The sequence below is a fragment of the Sapajus apella genome, unplaced genomic scaffold (genome assembly GCF_009761245.1).
Source record: "Sapajus apella isolate SASKATOON/1434 unplaced genomic scaffold, GSC_monkey_1.0 scaffold33, whole genome shotgun sequence".
Lineage (NCBI taxonomy): Eukaryota > Metazoa > Chordata > Mammalia > Primates > Cebidae > Sapajus > Sapajus apella.
In genome coordinates this window covers 7,210,785-7,228,198 of record NW_022436973.1, presented here as the reverse complement: position 1 = coordinate 7,228,198, position 17,414 = coordinate 7,210,785, and the positions used below count along the sequence as shown (strand labels likewise).

The following is a 17,414-nucleotide window of genomic DNA, read 5'->3' as shown; positions in this document are numbered from 1 at the left end:
CGCAACCTCCGCCTCCTGGGTTCAGGCAATTATCCTGCCTCAGCCTCCTGAGTAGCTGGGACTACAGGCACGCGCCACCATGCCCAGCTAATTTTTTGTAGTTTTAGTAGAGACGGGGTTTCACCATGTTGACCAGGATGGTCTTGATCTCTTGACCTCATGATCCACCCGCCTCAGCCTCCCAAAGTGCTGGGATTACAGGCTTGAGCCACCGTGCCCGGCATTTTTTGTATTTTTAATAGAGTTGGGGTTTCACCATATTGTTCAGGCTGGTCTGGAACTCCTGAGCTTGGGCAAAGTAATCCCAAAGGATTACAGGCATAAGCCACCATGCCCAGCTGAGTTTTAAATTTTATTTAAGATTTAATTTTACTTGATTTTAACTTATTTAATATTTTAAAAGAATACTCCATTTATTTACTGACAAATTATACATGCTTGGAAACTTAGATTTGCGAATACATTGTTTTTGTTTTTGTTTTGTTTTTAATCGTAAAGGCGGCTGGGCTCTGTGGCTCCCTCCTGTAATCCCAAATCCTTTGGGAGGCCAAGGCGGGCAGATCACTTGAGGTCAGGAGTTTGAGATCAGCCTGGCCAACATGGTGAAACCCCATCTCTACTAAAAATACAAAAATTAGCTGGGTATGGTGGCGTGTGCCTGTAATCCCAGCTACTCAAGAGGCTGAAGCAGGGAATTACTGGAACCTGGGAGGTGGAGATTGCAGAGAGCCGAGATTGCACCAGTGCACTCCAGCCTGGGTGGCAGAGTGAGACTCCATCTCAAAAAAATAAAAATAAAAATAAAAAATTGTAAAGGCAAGGAGAATCTAAATATCTTAGGAATATTTAGCATCTGAATCAGGATGTGCTGTAAGTATAAAATACACACTGGATTTAGAAGAGCATATAATAAGAAATATAAAATATCTCTATAGTCTTTTTAATTTTAGTTTTAATTTTTTTTCAGAGACAGGTTCTCACTCTGTTATGCAGGCTGGAGTGAGTGACATGATCATAGCTCACTGCAACCCCTCAACTCCTAGACTTAAGGGATCTTCCTACTTCAGCTAGTAGCTGAGACTATATGCATGTGTCACCTCATATGCTAAATATTTTTATTTTTTGTAGAGACAAGGTCTTGCTATGTTTGCCAGGCTGGTCTTGAACTCCTGGCCTCAAGGGATCCTTCTACCTTAGCCTCTGAAAGTGCTGAGATTACAGGTGTGAACCATAGTGCCAGGCCTATAGTATTTTATTTTTTTGAGACGGAGTTTTGCTCTTGTTACCCAGGCTGGAGTGCAGTGGCGCGATCTCGGCTCACCGCAACCTCCTGGGTTCAAGCAAATCTCCTGCCTCAGCCTCCCGAGTAGCTGGGACTACAGGCTCGCGCCACCATGCCCAGCTAATTTTTGTATTTTTAGTAGAGACAGGGTTTCACCATGTTGACCAGGATGGTCTCGATCTCTTGACCTCATGATCCACCCGCCTTGGCCTCCCAAAGTGCTGGTATTATAGGCGTGAGCCACTGCACCCAGCCTAGTATTTTTTACATTGATTACATGTTGAGATAGATATATTGGGTTAAATGAATATATTATGAAAGTTAATTTCCCTTATTCCTTTGTGCTTTTTAAAAATGTAACTACTAAGACCAGGCATGATGGCTCACGCCTGTAATCCCAGCACTTTGGGAGGCTGAGGCAGGCAGATTGCTTGAGACCAGGAGTTCAAGACCAGCCTGGGAAATATGGAGAAACTCTGTCTACTGAAAATCCAAAAATTAGCCAGGCATGGTGGTACATGCCTATAATCCCAGCTATTTGGGAGGCTGAGGCACAATAATTTCTTCAACCTGGGAAGGCTGCAGTGAGCCAAGATTGTGCTACTGACTATAGCCTGGGTGACAGAACAAGACTCTGACTCAAAAAAAAAAAAAAATAAGCTGGGCGCGGTGGCTCACGCCTGTAATCCTAGCGCTTTGGGAGGCTGAGGTGGGTGGATCACCTGAGGTCAGGAGTTCAAGACCAGCCTGGCCATCATGGTGAAACCCCATCTTAAAAATAATAATAATAATAATAATAATAAAATAAAGTAGAAAATAAAATGTAGCTACTATAAACTTCTAAATTATATATGTGGCTCACCTTATATTTTTATTCGACAACACTATTGTAGCCAGAGTTAAGTTGGACACATTTGATTAATAATAGGAGACTATATAATGTCTAGTTATTTGGGGAAGGTTGGGAGGTCAATGAAGGACAGATATTCCACACCTCACCTCAGCCCTGGCCTTGCCCCTTAGTGGAATGTTACCTTGGACAGCCCCATAGCCTCGAGGGTCAGATCAGGGCTTCTGATGGCAAATGAAGAACCTTGGTCTGGGTCCTCATCTTGGCTATGCCCCTCACTTGCTCTGTGTGTGACCTTGGGCACTTCTCTCTGCCGAACCTGAGCCTTTCATCTGCAAACTGCGACTAATGGTGGTTAAGGGGATGGGCTGAGAAATAATCCAAGGGAGTATTTAGCGCAGTGCCTGGCATGCCTGAGCAGTCAAATATTTGCTGTGTGGTGGTTGCTACTATTACGGGTGTGGGGGCTGTTGGCGCGACAGTACTGTTGCAGCCAGCAGCTCATATTCAGTTATTCCGTGTGTCTCAAGGAGACACTGGCCAGAGGGGAAGAAGTTAAAATAGCTTGAGGGTGGGAGTTAGGATGGGGATTTTTGGGGTGCTTTGTATGATACCTCAAGAGATTGCTTGGCTTTTGGGTAGCTCTTTGGATCTTCCTTTCTGCAAGTGATCAGGCAAAGATAAATTCCCATTTACAGATGAGAAAGCTGAGGCCTGTGAAGGGAAAGTGATGTGGCGACACAACCAGAACCTGAACGCAGGACACCCTGTCCCTATTGTGGTAGTATTGGAACCAGCTAATGTCACCATTCGAGGCTGTAGGAGCAGCGCCCGGCCAGAAATCCAGAGTTTATTAGTCTTCTATAACTGGAAAGGATCTTGACGTTTAGTACAACGGTCTCATTCTGAAGTTGAAGAAACAGAGATGAGAGAGACAGAGAGAGAGAACTGATCACATAGCAAGTTGGTGGCCAAGCTGGAACAGATTCCGTTTGCTTAGATCCAGCCTCTAGCTCAGCCCCAGCACGATGGATGGCCCTGCTTGTCAGCGCCGTTCTCTCCTGCCCAGTCCCCAGAGAGGGCTTCCGAGAATGCAGCTTTTGTTTCATCAGCTCCTCCTGGTTTCCTCTCGAGGTAGCTGCATACATATGCGTACACACACACACTCTCACACCCGTTGGCTCCAGTTTGCATTTGTGACACACATACACACATACTCTCACACCTCATTGGCTCCAGTTTGCATTTCTCACACACACACACCCGTTGGCCCCAGTTTGCTTTTGTCCCCATTCCAGGTTTGAAGGGCCCTGAAATTTGAAGCCTATCCACACACATCTACTTTCTGGGCATCCATAGGGAGACCATGGGCTTTTTGATCAGGGAGGCTTGAGTTCAAATCCTTTTTCTACCTACCTTTGATTCTCTCTGTGACCTTGGAGAAGTCACTTGTTCTTTTTTTTTTTTTTTTATGAGATGGAGTCCCATCACCCAGGCTGGAGTCTCAGTGCAATGGCACGATCTCGGCTCACTGCAACTTCTGCCTCCTGAGTTCAAGCAATTCTCCTGCCTCAGCCTCCTGAGTAGCCGGGACTACAGGTGTGCGCCACCATGCCTGGCTAATTTTTTTTTTAGTAGAGACGGGGTTTCACTGTGTTAGCCAGGATGGTCTCTATCTCCTGACCTCGTGATCTGCCCACCTCGGCCTCCCAAAGTGCTGGGATTACAGACATGAGCCACCGCACCTGGCCTATTCACTTGTCCTTTTTTGACCTCAACTTCCTCATCTGAAAAGCAGGAATGAGAATGGTATATGTACAACGTAGTGGTTTAGCTGGGCCCCAGACCCCAGACACCAGTGTCGGGGTCTCAGCTCTGCCACTTATTCTCTACCTGGTCTTTAGTGAGTCATTTCATCCTTCTAGGTCTCAGTTTCCCCATCTTTGAATGGGGCTGCTACCTCTTGGACGGTTGTGAGAAGGTGCTGTGCTGAGCTGTTTACAGGTGTCATCTCATTTAGTCCCCGCTGTTAGCCCTGGGCGCAGACACTATTAATCCTATTTTCTAAATGAGGAAGTAAAGTGACTTCCCTGGGTCACATAGCTAGTAAATGTTAGAACCAGAATTCAAACTAGGTTTGAGTGACTCCAGAGTCTAAGCTCATAAACCACTGTACATTCTTCCTGTTCACCCGATTCTCATATTCTACATGAAGCAGGAACACCTCATCCCATCTGGAGATTGGCTCTTCTGAGTGTGTGAGTCCAGAGTGCCTGACGCTTCTCTCTCTGATCTCCTGCCCCACTGCATACTAAGCCCGACCTGCCGTTGGAGCTCAAGGAAGATTGAAAAAGGACTTACAGGCCGGGCGCGGTGGCTCACGCCTGTAATCCCTGCACTTTGGGAGGCTGAGGCGGGTGGATCACGAGATCGAGAGATCGAGACCATCCTGGTCAACATGGTGAAACCCCGTCTCTACTAAAAATACAAAAAATCAGCTGGGCATGGTGGCGCGTGCCTGTAATCCCAGCTACTCAGGAGGCTGAGGCAGGAGAATTGCCTGAACCCAGGAGGCCGAGGTTGCGGTGAGCTGAGATCGCGCCATTGCACTCCAGCCTGGGTAACAAGAGCGAAACTCCACCTCAAAAAAAAAAAAAAAAAGAAAAAGGACTTACATACTCTGAGTGAATTATACCAGAACAGGATATGAATGCTAAAAAGACCCCGAGGGATCACTGATTCCAACCATGTTTATTTCACAGATGGGGAGACTGAGGCAAGGATAGGTCAAATGGACAGCTGGCGGTATAACCATGGCACCTGAGGAGGCACCTGGAGGTGGGGACCCCCCTCCTGCCTGTACATCTAGTCCACCAGCAAGTTCTGGGGATACCACCTCTTAAATACCTCTTGAGTTGGAGTCTTTCTCTGTCGCCCAGGCTGGAGTGCAGTGGCACGATCTCAGCTCACTACACCCTCTGCCTCCCGGGTTCAAGGGATTCTTCTGCCTCAGCCTCCAGAGCAGCTGGGACTACAGATGCACGCCACCATGTCTGGCTAATTTTTGTATTTTTAGTAGAGATGGGGTTTCACCGTATTGGCCAGGCTGGCCTTGAACTCCTAACCTCATGATCCGCCTGCCTTGGCCTCCCAAAGTGCTAGGGTTACAGGTGTGAGCCACTGCGCCCTGCCCAGTACACCTCTTTCTATCTCTTCTGCAACCACCCTAGCCTAGGCCCTCGTAATATCTTCCCCGGACAATCACAAACCTCCTAACTGATGCTTCTGCAGCTTCCCCTGCCCCTCTCCAGGTCAGTCTCTACCCTGCAAGTTAGTGGCTTCTCTTTGCTCTTAGAATAAAGAGGGAATCTTCACTTTGGCCTCCAAGGCCCTTCGCTGCCTGGCCCCTGCCGCTGCTTCAGCTGGATATTTGTTACTTTCTCTTTTGCCCTCTGGCTTGTCCTAAGGCCTTGTGTTTAACAGGTTCAACAACTTCTCTAAGGTGCCTCAGAGAGTCAAATGCCAGCCTCTCAATTTCCAGCACATGCTGGCTGGGCTGTTCTGAGGAGCTAACGCTGTTTCCTCCCTCTAGGTGCCTGACTGACGGAACTTCTAGCCCTGGGGAGCTGGTGTGGACAGAGGAGGGGTGAGTGTTCTGGAGGCACAGCCTTATTATTTTCCTGCTGAGGTTGGGTGAAGAGGTCTTCCAGACCCTCTGGCTCTTGATTTTGACATATTTGACTGCTGGGGAGGTGTGAGGCTTGTCTAGGCCACCTGCTTCTGGTGGAGTCAAAAACGGTGGCAGTTCTGGGGGCTCTCCCTGGTTTTCGCTTGTTTTGGGGTAGTGGCTGAAATGCGTATTCATCAAGCCCTGTATTCGACAACAGCTTTGCCTCTATTGCTCATCCATGCCACCATGGCTGGTGAAGGATGGTGCTGGGCCTGGAAGGAGGGTCAAACTAAATGAGTTGTTTTCAGTCTTTTCAGCAGGGAAATCTCCTTTTCCAGTGCACTCCAAAGAATCTCAAGGTCCAAAGCAGCTGAAGGGGTTGGCGTGTAGGTTGGAGTTGGTGGAGGGCTGGCCAATTCCTCAGCCCCCAGCGGCCCCCAGACAATGCAGCTGACCCTTTCTTAGCTTTGCGTGAGACACTTTGGAAACCACTATCCTGGAGCGTGTCAAAGCTTCTTCCCAACTGGGAGGTGCTGTGACCCTGGCAGGGTGAGGGAGGAGAGAGGGAACTCAGCCAATGGAGTTATGTCGATTGGGAAATTGCGAAGTAGCATGCAGATGTCACTGTGGGGTTATTAATAAGGCACAACTGCCGGGGCTGTGATGTTGTCATTCTGGAATCCTCTGGCTTTTGATTTTGGTTTGGTGTGAAGTATCTTTGTACCCCTAGGAGAGTTTTCCATTTCTGTGTGTGTGTGCACGCATGTACATGCACCTACATGTAGGGAGTGGGCACTATGGGGGATGAAGTGGGGCCGAGCCAGGCTGCGGCAGGTAGAATGAATGGTGGGCAGAGCTAGGAGCATGTTGCTGGTGGGGGTAGGGGGTGGCCGTAGCTCAGTTAAAAGGAGTGATTTGGCTCCTTCCTACATGGGCCCCATGGAGATCTCTGGGCAGGAAGCACTGGGAACAAGGAATCCTCTGTCCTTAGCCACAGCACAGCCAGGACAGCGGAGGTGGATTAGGAGTTCCCGGGAGGGGCCTGCCCAGCCTTTCCCTGACATTTGGGCACACATGTGGGGAGACGGGGAGCTTAGAGTATGTGCACATAAGGGAGGCAGGCTAGGTTAGGGGAGGTGAGATCGGCTCAGACATTTATTCCACACATTCCTCAAGCTTCCTAAAGCCTTTCAAGTTGCCAAGCTCAGAGGCAGACAATTCTGTAGGAATCAGAGCCAAGAAAGATGAGACTCTAGGTACTAACCACCATCAGTTTACTGCAGGAGACAGGAAATGGGAGAGATAATACTTTCACAGGCAGCTGGGTATAGTCGGAGCTATTTGGCCTGTGAGTCTAGAGCCCCATGTTCAAGTCCTTGCTCTGCCGTGATGGTCTCATGACGTCCCCTTTCTGAACCCTCGTTTCTCCTTCTGTAGAACGCAGATGAACACATCAGCCCTAGCTACTGCTCTACGCTCTTCTAAGTGTCAATTTGAATAGAGTTTTTTACATCTCTTTGGGCAGCAGAAACCCAGTATTGTAAGCATTTGTAGCAGAGCTTGTCTGGTTCTAGGGCAGTTTACCCAGAATTTTGCCCTCTTCATGGCTCTTAGTTTCCCAGGTGCTTTTGGAGATACCTCTGTAAATTCCCAGGGCTCTGGGAAGCAGGGTCTTAAGACCACTGGGTCAGGGTATTCTTGAGAACATGCTTTGAAAACTGCCCACCGTAACCCAGATGATAGGGGTGATACCACATACATAAGAGTAGTTATAATACTGGCTTCTGCTTGGCCCTGCCCATGGCCAGCACTGACCTTATCTTAGTTAGGATCTATACAATTGGGCATGGCTTTTTTCAGAAACCAGCAACAAAAACCCAACTCAGAGTGGCATTAGGCCGGGCATGGTGGCTCATGCCTGTTATCTCAGCAGTTTGGGAGGCTGAGGCAGGCAGATCATGAGGTCAGGAGATTGAGACCGTCTTGGCTAACACAGTGAAACCCTGTCTCTACTAAAAATACAAAAAATTAGCCAGATATGGTGGCACGTACCCGTAGTCCCAGCTACTTGGGAGGCTGAGGCAGGAGAATTGCTTGAACCCAGGAGGCGGAGTTTATAGTGAGCCAAGATCACACCATTGCACTCCAGCCTGGGTGACAGAGCGAGACTCCGTCTCAAAAAAAAAGAGTGACCTTAAACCAAAAAATGACTTTAATGGATTCTGGGGCAGTTCATGGGACTGAAGAATGAGGAATCAGGTTGACTGTCTCTCTCTGCCATCACTGCTTATCTTTCCCTTTTAAGCTGTCCACTGCTCCAGCTTAGCAATCCAAACAGAAAAAGGAGATTCTTTTTCTTCTAGAGTCTACATGTCAATCTAAGGGAAGGACTCTGAGTGGTTCAATCACTGTTGCTGGGAGGGTGGGAATATTCTGAGTGGCCAGGTGTGGGTCAGGTGCCTACCCATGTAGCTAATGGAGGGGCAGAGCTAGCACCAGACATAAGGGGAGTAGAAGCCAGTTGGCAGACCATGAGAACATGCTGAGATATTAGCAGAACCCTTGGTTGTAACAGCTCGTAGACCTGCAAGGGGCTATAACTCCCCTCTTCAGTTATAGTAATGCAAATACCAACAGTAATAACAATAGCTAATGTGCATTGAATTACTCTTCCTGTGCCAGGCACGTTCTGTTGCTTTATGTGTCTTCTTTCATTTAGCTTTCATGACAGTGTTTTGGGTAGTTCTTATTATTACTATTATTTCCCCCTATTATAGATGAGGAAACTGAGGCCCAGTTAAGGCAACACTTTGAGTAAGTAAGGGAGCTGCGTTTGAAGCCCAAAGGGTCTGGCTTCAGAACCCATGCTCTGACTATTACATCTCCAGCCTCTGTTTGGTAGACCAAGTGGCCATCTTGCCTCTACTTGTATGTACAGAGCTCATGACCTACAGAGGCAGCCCAGGCCCAGGTTGCACTGCTTTGCCTGTTGGAAAGGGCTTCCCTATGCAATGCACACATCTACCTCCATACAAATCCATCCAGCCAGCATATGGCTCTGTGTTAGGTGTTTCAGGAGATGTCAAGACAAATCATCCATGAACCTGCCTGAATGGTCACCATCACAATAAGTCATATTACTAACATTGTGCCAGGCTCCATGTTGAAATCTTTATGTGTATTATCTCATTTAATTGCAACAACAGGCCACACACGGTGGCTTACGTCTGTAATCCCAGCACTTTGGGAGGCCGAGGTGGGTGGATCAATAGATGTCAGGAGTTTGAGACCAGCATGACCAACGTGGTGAAACCTGTCTCTACTAAAAATACAAAAATTAGCCAGGCGTGGTGGTGCACGCCTGTAAACCCGGCCACTCAGGAGGCTGAGACAGGAGAATCACTTGAACTTGGGAGATGGAGGTTGCAGTGAGCGGATATTGTATGACTGCACTCCAGCCTGGGCAACAGAACAAGACTGTCTCAAAAATATGATAATAATTGTAACAATAACTCTGGAGAGTAGGTTCTGTTATTGTCCCCATTTTCCAGGGGGAACTGAGGCTCAGAGGAAATAAGTGACTTACCCAGGGTCCCATGACTAAGAAACTGCAAAGCTGGTATTTGAGTTCAGGTCTGCCTAGCTCCAGAGCCTGTACCAGGACCCACTGCCACCAGCTGTGTCCCCTAGAGGGGGAATACATGTATACAGATGTGACCGAGACACAGTCAGCATACAAATTGCCATTAAGAGGGACAGGAGAAATGCAACTGGGGTTCAGAGGAGAGAGATCAGGGAAAGTGGGAGAAGGGGACGTTGGATCTGATCTGGGCTGAAGGGTAATAGGATTTGGACACTTGGTTCAGGGAGGGGTCTCCAGGAAAGTTTGGAGAGAGAAGCAGGGATAGCGTTTGGGAGAACCAAAGAGCTGAGGTAGGGGTGAGGATGAGGAGTGGTTGTGGCCAGCTGTGCTTTCAGGCCCCAGACAAGGTGCCTCCTCCTTCCAGACTGTTCTCTTCAGAGATGTGAAGAGGTTTGATCTTCTCTAGGACAGCTCAACACAGGTGCCCAGTTCTTTCCTTTCCTCCCGATGTGAGGTGGGCAGGCCCCATCTGGAGGGTAGACAAGGGCACCTGGGCACCAACAACTGTCAGTGCTTCATTCCCCTCTTCCTGGTGGTGAATGGAGAGAAGGGAAGAATGGTCCATTCCCCAAGGATCAGCACTTTCTCCAGACAGCACAGAGCTCCAGGCACCAGAATGGCCTCTAGCAGCCTTGGTGAGAGAGAGGGCTCTCCAGGTCCTCCCTGGACAGCAGGTTGAAGCACATGCCTCTCACCCATGGAGGGGCTCCTTCCTCCTGTGCCGTCTCTTAGCTAAACTCATCTGTTTGTTGGAAGGTGGATAATAGCCCCAGATGCCTGGGCTCTGTCCCTAAAGTGCCTTTGGATTTTTCTCCAATCAGCACAGGTGGGAAATCGGGGGAAAGAGTATGATGTACTGCTAGGAGCTCTCTCGGTTTCCAAGGATAGAAGAATAGCAGTTATTTTTGTTGAGCTGGACTCACAGTGAGTCAGGGGTTTTATCATTCCATTTTGCAGATGAGAAAGTTGAGGTTCAGAGAAGGAAAGTGATGCAAATGTAGTTGTCACATGAAATATGAATGGCTGTGTCACTGACTCCTGAAGGAGGGACATAGCGTGGAGACTCAACATGGAAAACAGCCCCTTCTGTCCCCTGCTCTTGATCATCAATTCCTCCTCCTGTGGCAGCGGCTCTGAAATGCTGACTCTGGATACCCTGGCTGCTCTCCAGCCTCTCCCCTATGTGGTAACAGATCATTCCTCCTGGCTTGCTGCTTGCCTGAGAGCCAGAGGGGTGTCTCTGGGGGACCCAGGCCTCAGGAATGTTGCCCACATAAGGTCCAGACATCCAGTATTTCTTCTGTGACTCTTATGGTCTCTGGAGTTCCTGGGTTTCTCCAGTCCTTCTTGAAAGGATTCCAGCATTTCTGTAAGGGAAAAAGAGGCAGAGAAGGGCAGAGAAATTCTTCTTTAGGGTCCTTCAACCCCATGGCCCTTATCACCTGGCTCACACTAGAACTAGAATCAAAGTCTACAAAGGGATTTTCAGTGTATCATCTTATCTGATTTTCCTTATAATCCTGAGAGGTAAGGCAGGGAGGGCATAATTATCCCCATTTTGTGGGTAGGTTAACTGAGGCTTGGAGAAGGTAAGTGACTTCTCCAGGGTTACACAGATGATACTGGCGGAGCAGGGCTAGAAGATAGAAGCCAGTGTTCAGGAAACCTGACATTTATTCTCAGTGCCCAGTGCTGACAGCTACTGGGAGAGCCTCTGGCTGGCCTCTTAGTCCCTCTCCACCTCCAGGACCTCTCTCTGGTTCAGCCCAGTGTGGGTGGTTCCTGTTCTGAGTTCAGACCTTCCCAGGCTTCCTAAGGCCTCCAGAGTAAAGCCTCACTCACCAGTTCTGTATCTGAGCATTCCCTAAATCCAGCCCTAACGAATTGCCCTTGCCAATCTCAGCTAACATAACAGGCTAGACTTTTCCTTCTGACAAGGTGGGCAAGATTAGCCATTTGTTAGGGGGCATCCCTCTGGGCTATTGGAGGAATGGGTTTCAGCCTGCTTGCTGCTCAGGGAGTAGATAGGGAAACTGAGGCAGGGGTCAGCATAGTCGCTGCCTTCAGTACAGCTTAGAGAGGCAAGGCTAGGAAAAGGCTTGAACTGGGCTGATACGATGGGCCTTTCCCCAGGAAAATCTACTGCTTTGTTTCATTAAATGAAAAACAGAGTGTACTGAGTGCCTACTTCTATTTCAGAAAAATCATTCCAAGGGGTACCCTAGGCTTTCCCAGAAAAGTAGCATCTGGGCCAAACCAGAACCAGAGACCCAGGTTCCTAAGGAACATTGGAGATTACAGCTCAGCACTTAACAGCAAGAACAACTGGAATTCTGGAATTAGTGATGATGATTGCACAACTCTGTATGTAAATATACTCAAGAGGACTGAATTGTATGCTGTAAAGTGGTATATTCTATGGCAAATAAATTATATCTCAATTTTTTAAAAAAAGAATACCTGAGATCATATTAGAGCATGCCCTGCACATGTCGGTGCTTAATAGATATTTGTTGAATGAATGCATTAATGGAGGTAACATTTATTTATTTATTTTACTTAAAAACTTTGTTTTGATGTAATAACATCTTTTTTTTTTTTTTTTTTTTGAGACAGAGTTTTGCTTTTGTGCAATGGTGCGATCTTGGCTCACCACAGCCTCCACCTCTCAGGTTCAAGCAATTCTCCTTCCTCAGCCTACCGAGTAGCTGGGATTATAGGCATGCACCACCACACCTGGCTAATTTTGTATTTCAGTAAGGATGGGGTTTCTCCATCATGGTCAGACTGGTCTCAAACTCTCGACCTCAGGTGATCTGCCCGCCTCAGCCTCCCAAAGTTCTGGGATTATAGGCGTGAGCCACCACGCCTGGCAAGAACATCTTAAAAAGCACATTTATTTGATCCTCACAGCAGCTGTGTGTGGAGGAGGCAGGGCAAGAATAATGATCCCCATTGAACAGATAAAGAAACAGAGGCCTGGAAAGATTAAATGACTCATCCAGGGCAATTGATTAGAGTTTCAGAGGGTTGAAATAAGTTTTTCTGCTATCTCCTCCAGCCCTTGATTCATTAAGCAAACCTTAACCAAGCACTTCTTCTATAATTGAGCTGTCCCTGAGGATGCTGAGAAACTGTTAACAATGTGACAAGACCTCTCTCATTCCTCGTAGTCGAGAGGGAGACTCAGAAGAAGAATCAAGCACGGACAACATGGTGTGATTAGGGTTGAGCAGAGGCAGGCTCAGAGGCTGCAGTGCCCGAAGGGGCCCTGACCAGCTCTGGGGAGAGCAAGGTGACTGCCCAGGAGGCTGACAGCTGATTGGACCAGGGAGGATCAGAAGCATGGCCAAAAGAAAGGGCAAGGTATGGCTGGGTACGGTGGCTCACACCTGTAATCCCAGCATTTTGAGAGGCCGAGGTGGGCAGATTGCTTGAGGTTAGGAGTTTGAGAACAGCCTGGCCAACATGTGAAACCCCATCTCCACTAAAAATACAAAAATCAGCCGGGCATGGTGGTACGCGCCTGTAATCCCAGCTACTGGGGAGGCTGAGGCAGGAGAATTGCTTGAACCTGGGAGGGTTGTAGTGAGTCGAGATTGAGCCACTGCAATCCAGTCTGGATGACAGAGCAAGACTCCATCTCAATAATAATAATAATAATAATAATAAAGGGCAAGGTGGGCAGGGCAGGGTGTCTTTATGCCAGTCCAAGATGCCCTGGAATCCTGTGATGAGATTAGGGCTGGCTTTGATTCAGAAGAGCAGGAGGAGTCACTGATGAATTTTAAGCAGGGGAGGAACGATGATAGATTGCCCACTGCCCTCCATCCAGGGCAAGCCCATCTCAGCCCATTCTTCAATACCGCTCTCCCTGCCCACCCTCTGAACCCTCTGCGCTTGTCACGTGGTAAGCCTGATAGAGGTGAACTTAAGCCCAGGTGCCCTCTCTCTCAGAGCAAGCTAGTCCTTGCTTCATCACTCCAAGTGGCCCTCCTCAGTTTGAGTCAGCCCCTGACATTGCTGTTCTGGCCTTCAACTGATCACAGCTAGAAACTGTCAGTAACATTATTACTAAGTGCTAATAACCATTAAAACAGATGACCATTCATCAAGCCCCTACTCTAAGCCAGGCATGGTTATAAGTGATTCATTTCTGTATGACTTAAAGTCATTTAATCCTTATCCTAAGAAATAGGTCATAGTATAATCCCTAGTTGGCAGATCAGAAAACGGAGGCACAGAAAGGTGTCATAATTTGCTTAAGTGTTGCTGAAGCTGGGATTCAAAACCAGAGGCTGTGCTGAGTCTTACCCACTGGACTATAGAGTACAGAGGAGGAAAAGGGCAGCCAGTCCAGCTGGAGACTGAGTGAGCAAAGAGGGACTGGCCCCATGAACTTGGCAAGCCACAGAAGCACACACAGGCCTTGAAGTCCATTCATTCAGCATGAAGGGGGCAATCTGCCTTTTGCCTTTGAACCCAGGATTTCTGAAGCTCTAGGCCAACGGTGTCCCTGCCTGTTTGATGTAGCCTGGCTGGAGCCTGAGTCTGGACAGCCAGATTCATATTTTCTCTCTCATCTGTTTCTTGTTCTCCTACTCACCAGCCCAGTGCTTGGGCCTAGAAATGGATTCTGCCTCCAGCTGCTCCTCCACTGGGTCCAGATTTAGTCAGCAAATTTTTATTGAGCTCCTACCATAATCCAGACACTGTCCTGTGTATTGAGACAGGCAAACATGGCAGGTAAACACATGCTATGGTCTGGATGTTTGTGTCCCCTGTAATTTATTTGCTGAAATCCTAACCGCCAAGGTAATAACATTAGGAGGTGGGGCCTTTGGGAGGTGATGAGGTCATAAGGGCTCCACCTTCATGAATGGAAGAACGCCCCTGTAAAAGAGATCCCAGAGCCTTTTGTAGTTCCTGAGCGTGATGATTGGGTGTTCACACACATGTGTGAGATGTGCCAACTTTGAACCTTGTTACAGTGTCAACGTATTACCTGTCTGACAGGAAAAAAACGAGAGAGATCTCAGAGAGCCAGCTTTCCCTTCTACCATATGATGACAAGCTAGAAGGCGCCATTGCTGAAGCAGAAATCAGCCCTCAGTAGACACTGAATCTGCTGGCATCCTGATCTTTGACTTCTGGCCTCCAGAAGTGTGAGAAACACATTTTATTGTTTATGAGCCACCCAGTTGATGGTGTTTTTTTATAGCAGCCTGAAAGCAGAACTTCATACCATTCTCTGGCATTTCCCAAGGGGTAGTGACAAAGATGTCTCTTGGTTCCTCCATGGGATGCATGATTTTGAATTTGGAAAAATACCTCTATTGGGGAAGGTAGCATGTGCTGGGAGCCCTGGGCTGGGGGTCAGGCTTGGGCTGTGATCCTGCCTCTGCTATGGCCTTGCTGGGTGACCTTAGGCTGGTCCTTGACTCTCTTGGGTTCTCTTCTTCCCCATTTACCAAAGGAGAGGATTGGTTGGGATATGAGAACAGTCCCTGGCATTTGTGGGGCATTTGCCTGGCCTGTGTCTCATGTGCTCACAGGAGCCCAGGCTGATTCCAAGGTCCCTTCCTGCCTAGCAGTTGGCTCCTGGGTCTCACATGCCCTGGAAGTGACCTCTGGGATGGGTAGCTCATCAGCTCCCCCATACTTCAGCCTAAGGAGTCTCCTGCTGGCTTCTCAGAGCTGACAAAACAGGTTCCAGCAAGGCAGCCCCTGACACAGGAGCCAGACCTGTCCAGCAGGGACCCCACACACTGGTGGGTGTAACCTCTGATGCTTTCCTTTGGGCAGGAAGTGGGGAGGGCTGGAGTGCAGGTGGAGTGACAGCAGACTTTCAAGGCCCCTGAAAACTATGCAGTTAACCTAGTCCTGCCTCAGGAAGTGTAGTGAAACCAAAGCCCTAGAAGGGCCTCTTTCCCCAAGACTTTGCTGAGTGCCACCAAACTATGCTGGGACCCAGATCTACTGACCCCTCCCTGCACAAGTGCATTGTGTGCTCAGCTGTTCCTGGGCCTTGCTCGCGGAGTTGGGGAGGGCAAAGGATAGAGCGTGTTTGCACCCGGCCAGGTTTTTTTTTTTTTTTCCCCAACAATAATTGTAAAATTTTATTTTCTAGTAAATTGGGACATACACATAGACTGTGACCCAGCAAGTCTACTCATAAGTCAACATAAATAATACTAGTTATAGCAAACAACACTCAAACCTCAGTGTCTTACTGCAACGAAGTTTTATTTCTTGTTCATATCATATGCTGATGTGAGTCAATGTGGCAGGAGTTCTATTCCACATGATTACTCAATCTAGTGGTTCTTCTAGTGGCCACATTTTATCCTGGTGCTTTGGTTGGGGGGTAGAAGTGTCTCCATGTCCTTTGTCATGTTTCCCTGCCTCCTGTCATGTTTCTCAGATAAGCTTCTGGGTCTCTTGCCCAACTGACGCAGACAGCTGGTAGGTTGAGTGCCCAGAGGAGAGGGCGATGCAGAGGGCAGGCCTTTGTGCCTAATGGGGACAGGAGGCCTGGTAAGTCCTGCTGTGCGCCATTCCTGGTGGTGGAGCTGCTCAGTGGTGAGCGCCCATCCTCTCTTCAGGCAGTGGCCATGTGGCCTCAGCTAGCAGACCTGGAAGAGCCTCTCTGTGTCCTTCCTGACCACTGGTTCTTGGTGTCCACAGCCTCACCCACACCGCTGCAGCTCTGGGCTCTGTGACTCGGTTCTGGCACAGAGACTGGTTTGGCAGGTTTGACTACACCCATGAGCAGTGTGAGGGCTGGGAGCTGGGGTGGGGTAGGTCTGAGGAGGCAGTGCTGCCCTCTCCTTACCTCCATGCCCCCAAATCCCAGCCTCACTTCTGCTGCCTTTTCATCTTTCTCAAGGGAGGCTTCCTGGGAAGCTGGAAGGCAGAAGCCATGCAGACTCCTAGTCCTGATTCCACTGCTTACTTGGTATGTGGCCCTTGGCCAGCCCCTTTCCCTTCTTGGACCTCAGTTTCAGCACCTGTACAATGGGGTTTGGGCTCAGCGATCCTCAGACAGCCACGCTGTATGATTCTAGTTAGGGCTTTGCCATTTTCTCTCCATCCCTAAATAAATGATAGAGCACTGACTGCTGTAGGTCCTGACTGGGTAAAATGAGTGACTGGACCCCTGCTTGCTTCCTGGGGATGTTGATAGGATCAGCCAACATCCTAGCAAGGATCCAGTCTTGATGGGAAAGTTTTCTTTCTACACTCTTGCCTGCCCTTATCTGGCTCAAGCAGAAGGAGAGAGGATACCTACAGAAGGGGCTTTCTCTAGGTCCCCTCCCACGCTCCACTTACCCTGAGACCGTAATTGACTGAGAACCAGGCTTTCTGAGAACCATGATCGGGGGAGGGGCAGAGGTAGAGAACAAGAACAGAGGAAAGGCCCTTGTACTTGCTGCCTCCCGTTCCTCCTGACCTTCAGATCAGCCCAGGGTCTAGTTCAGGTCAGCTCACTACAACCTCTGCCTCCCAGGTTCAAGCGATTCTCCTGCCTCAGCTTTCCAAGTAGCTGGAATTACAGGCATCCACCACTATGCCTGGCTAATTTTTGTATTTTTAGTAAAGATGGGGTTTCACCATGTTGGCCAGGCTGGTCTTGAACGCCTGACCTCAGGTGATCCATCTGCCTTAACCTCCCAAAGTGCTGGGATTGCAGGAGTGAGCCACTGCCCTGGGCATAAAATTTAAGTTCTGACAATGTATAGATCAGAAGAAGGAATGGGAGTTAGATGAAGAGGACATTCCCAGCCTGAGATGGGGCATAGAGAGAGAAGGAAAAGGGAATTAACATTCATTGAACACCTATGTGCCAGTGCTATGCCAATTACTTTGTGTACATTACATATGAAAGAAGGAAAAGGGAATTAACATTCATTGAGCACCTATATGCCAGTTCAATGTGAATTACTTTGTGTACATTACGTACACCACC

At 48.5% G+C, this 17,414-nt stretch overlaps 1 protein-coding gene and 1 non-coding gene across 3 annotated transcripts in view; both read left to right on the top strand.

The window, feature by feature from the left end:
* The window catches only part of EPB41L1 (erythrocyte membrane protein band 4.1 like 1), a 145,314-nt gene that overhangs the window by 15,791 nt on the left and 112,109 nt on the right, over positions 1-17,414 (top strand). Inside the window, exon 2 of one of the 2 annotated variants that reach the window (XM_032295057.1) lies at positions 5,725-5,778. The exons of the other annotated variant lie outside the window; for it this stretch is intronic. The gene's annotated coding sequence lies outside the window, so the exon portion shown is untranslated. The remainder of the gene's footprint in view (positions 1-5,724; positions 5,779-17,414) is intronic. 2 annotated transcript variants of the gene reach the window in all.
* Positions 14,357-14,460, top strand: LOC116563051. Its single transcript, XR_004274192.1, has one exon. It is a non-coding gene; the product is annotated as a small nucleolar RNA U13 (small nucleolar RNA).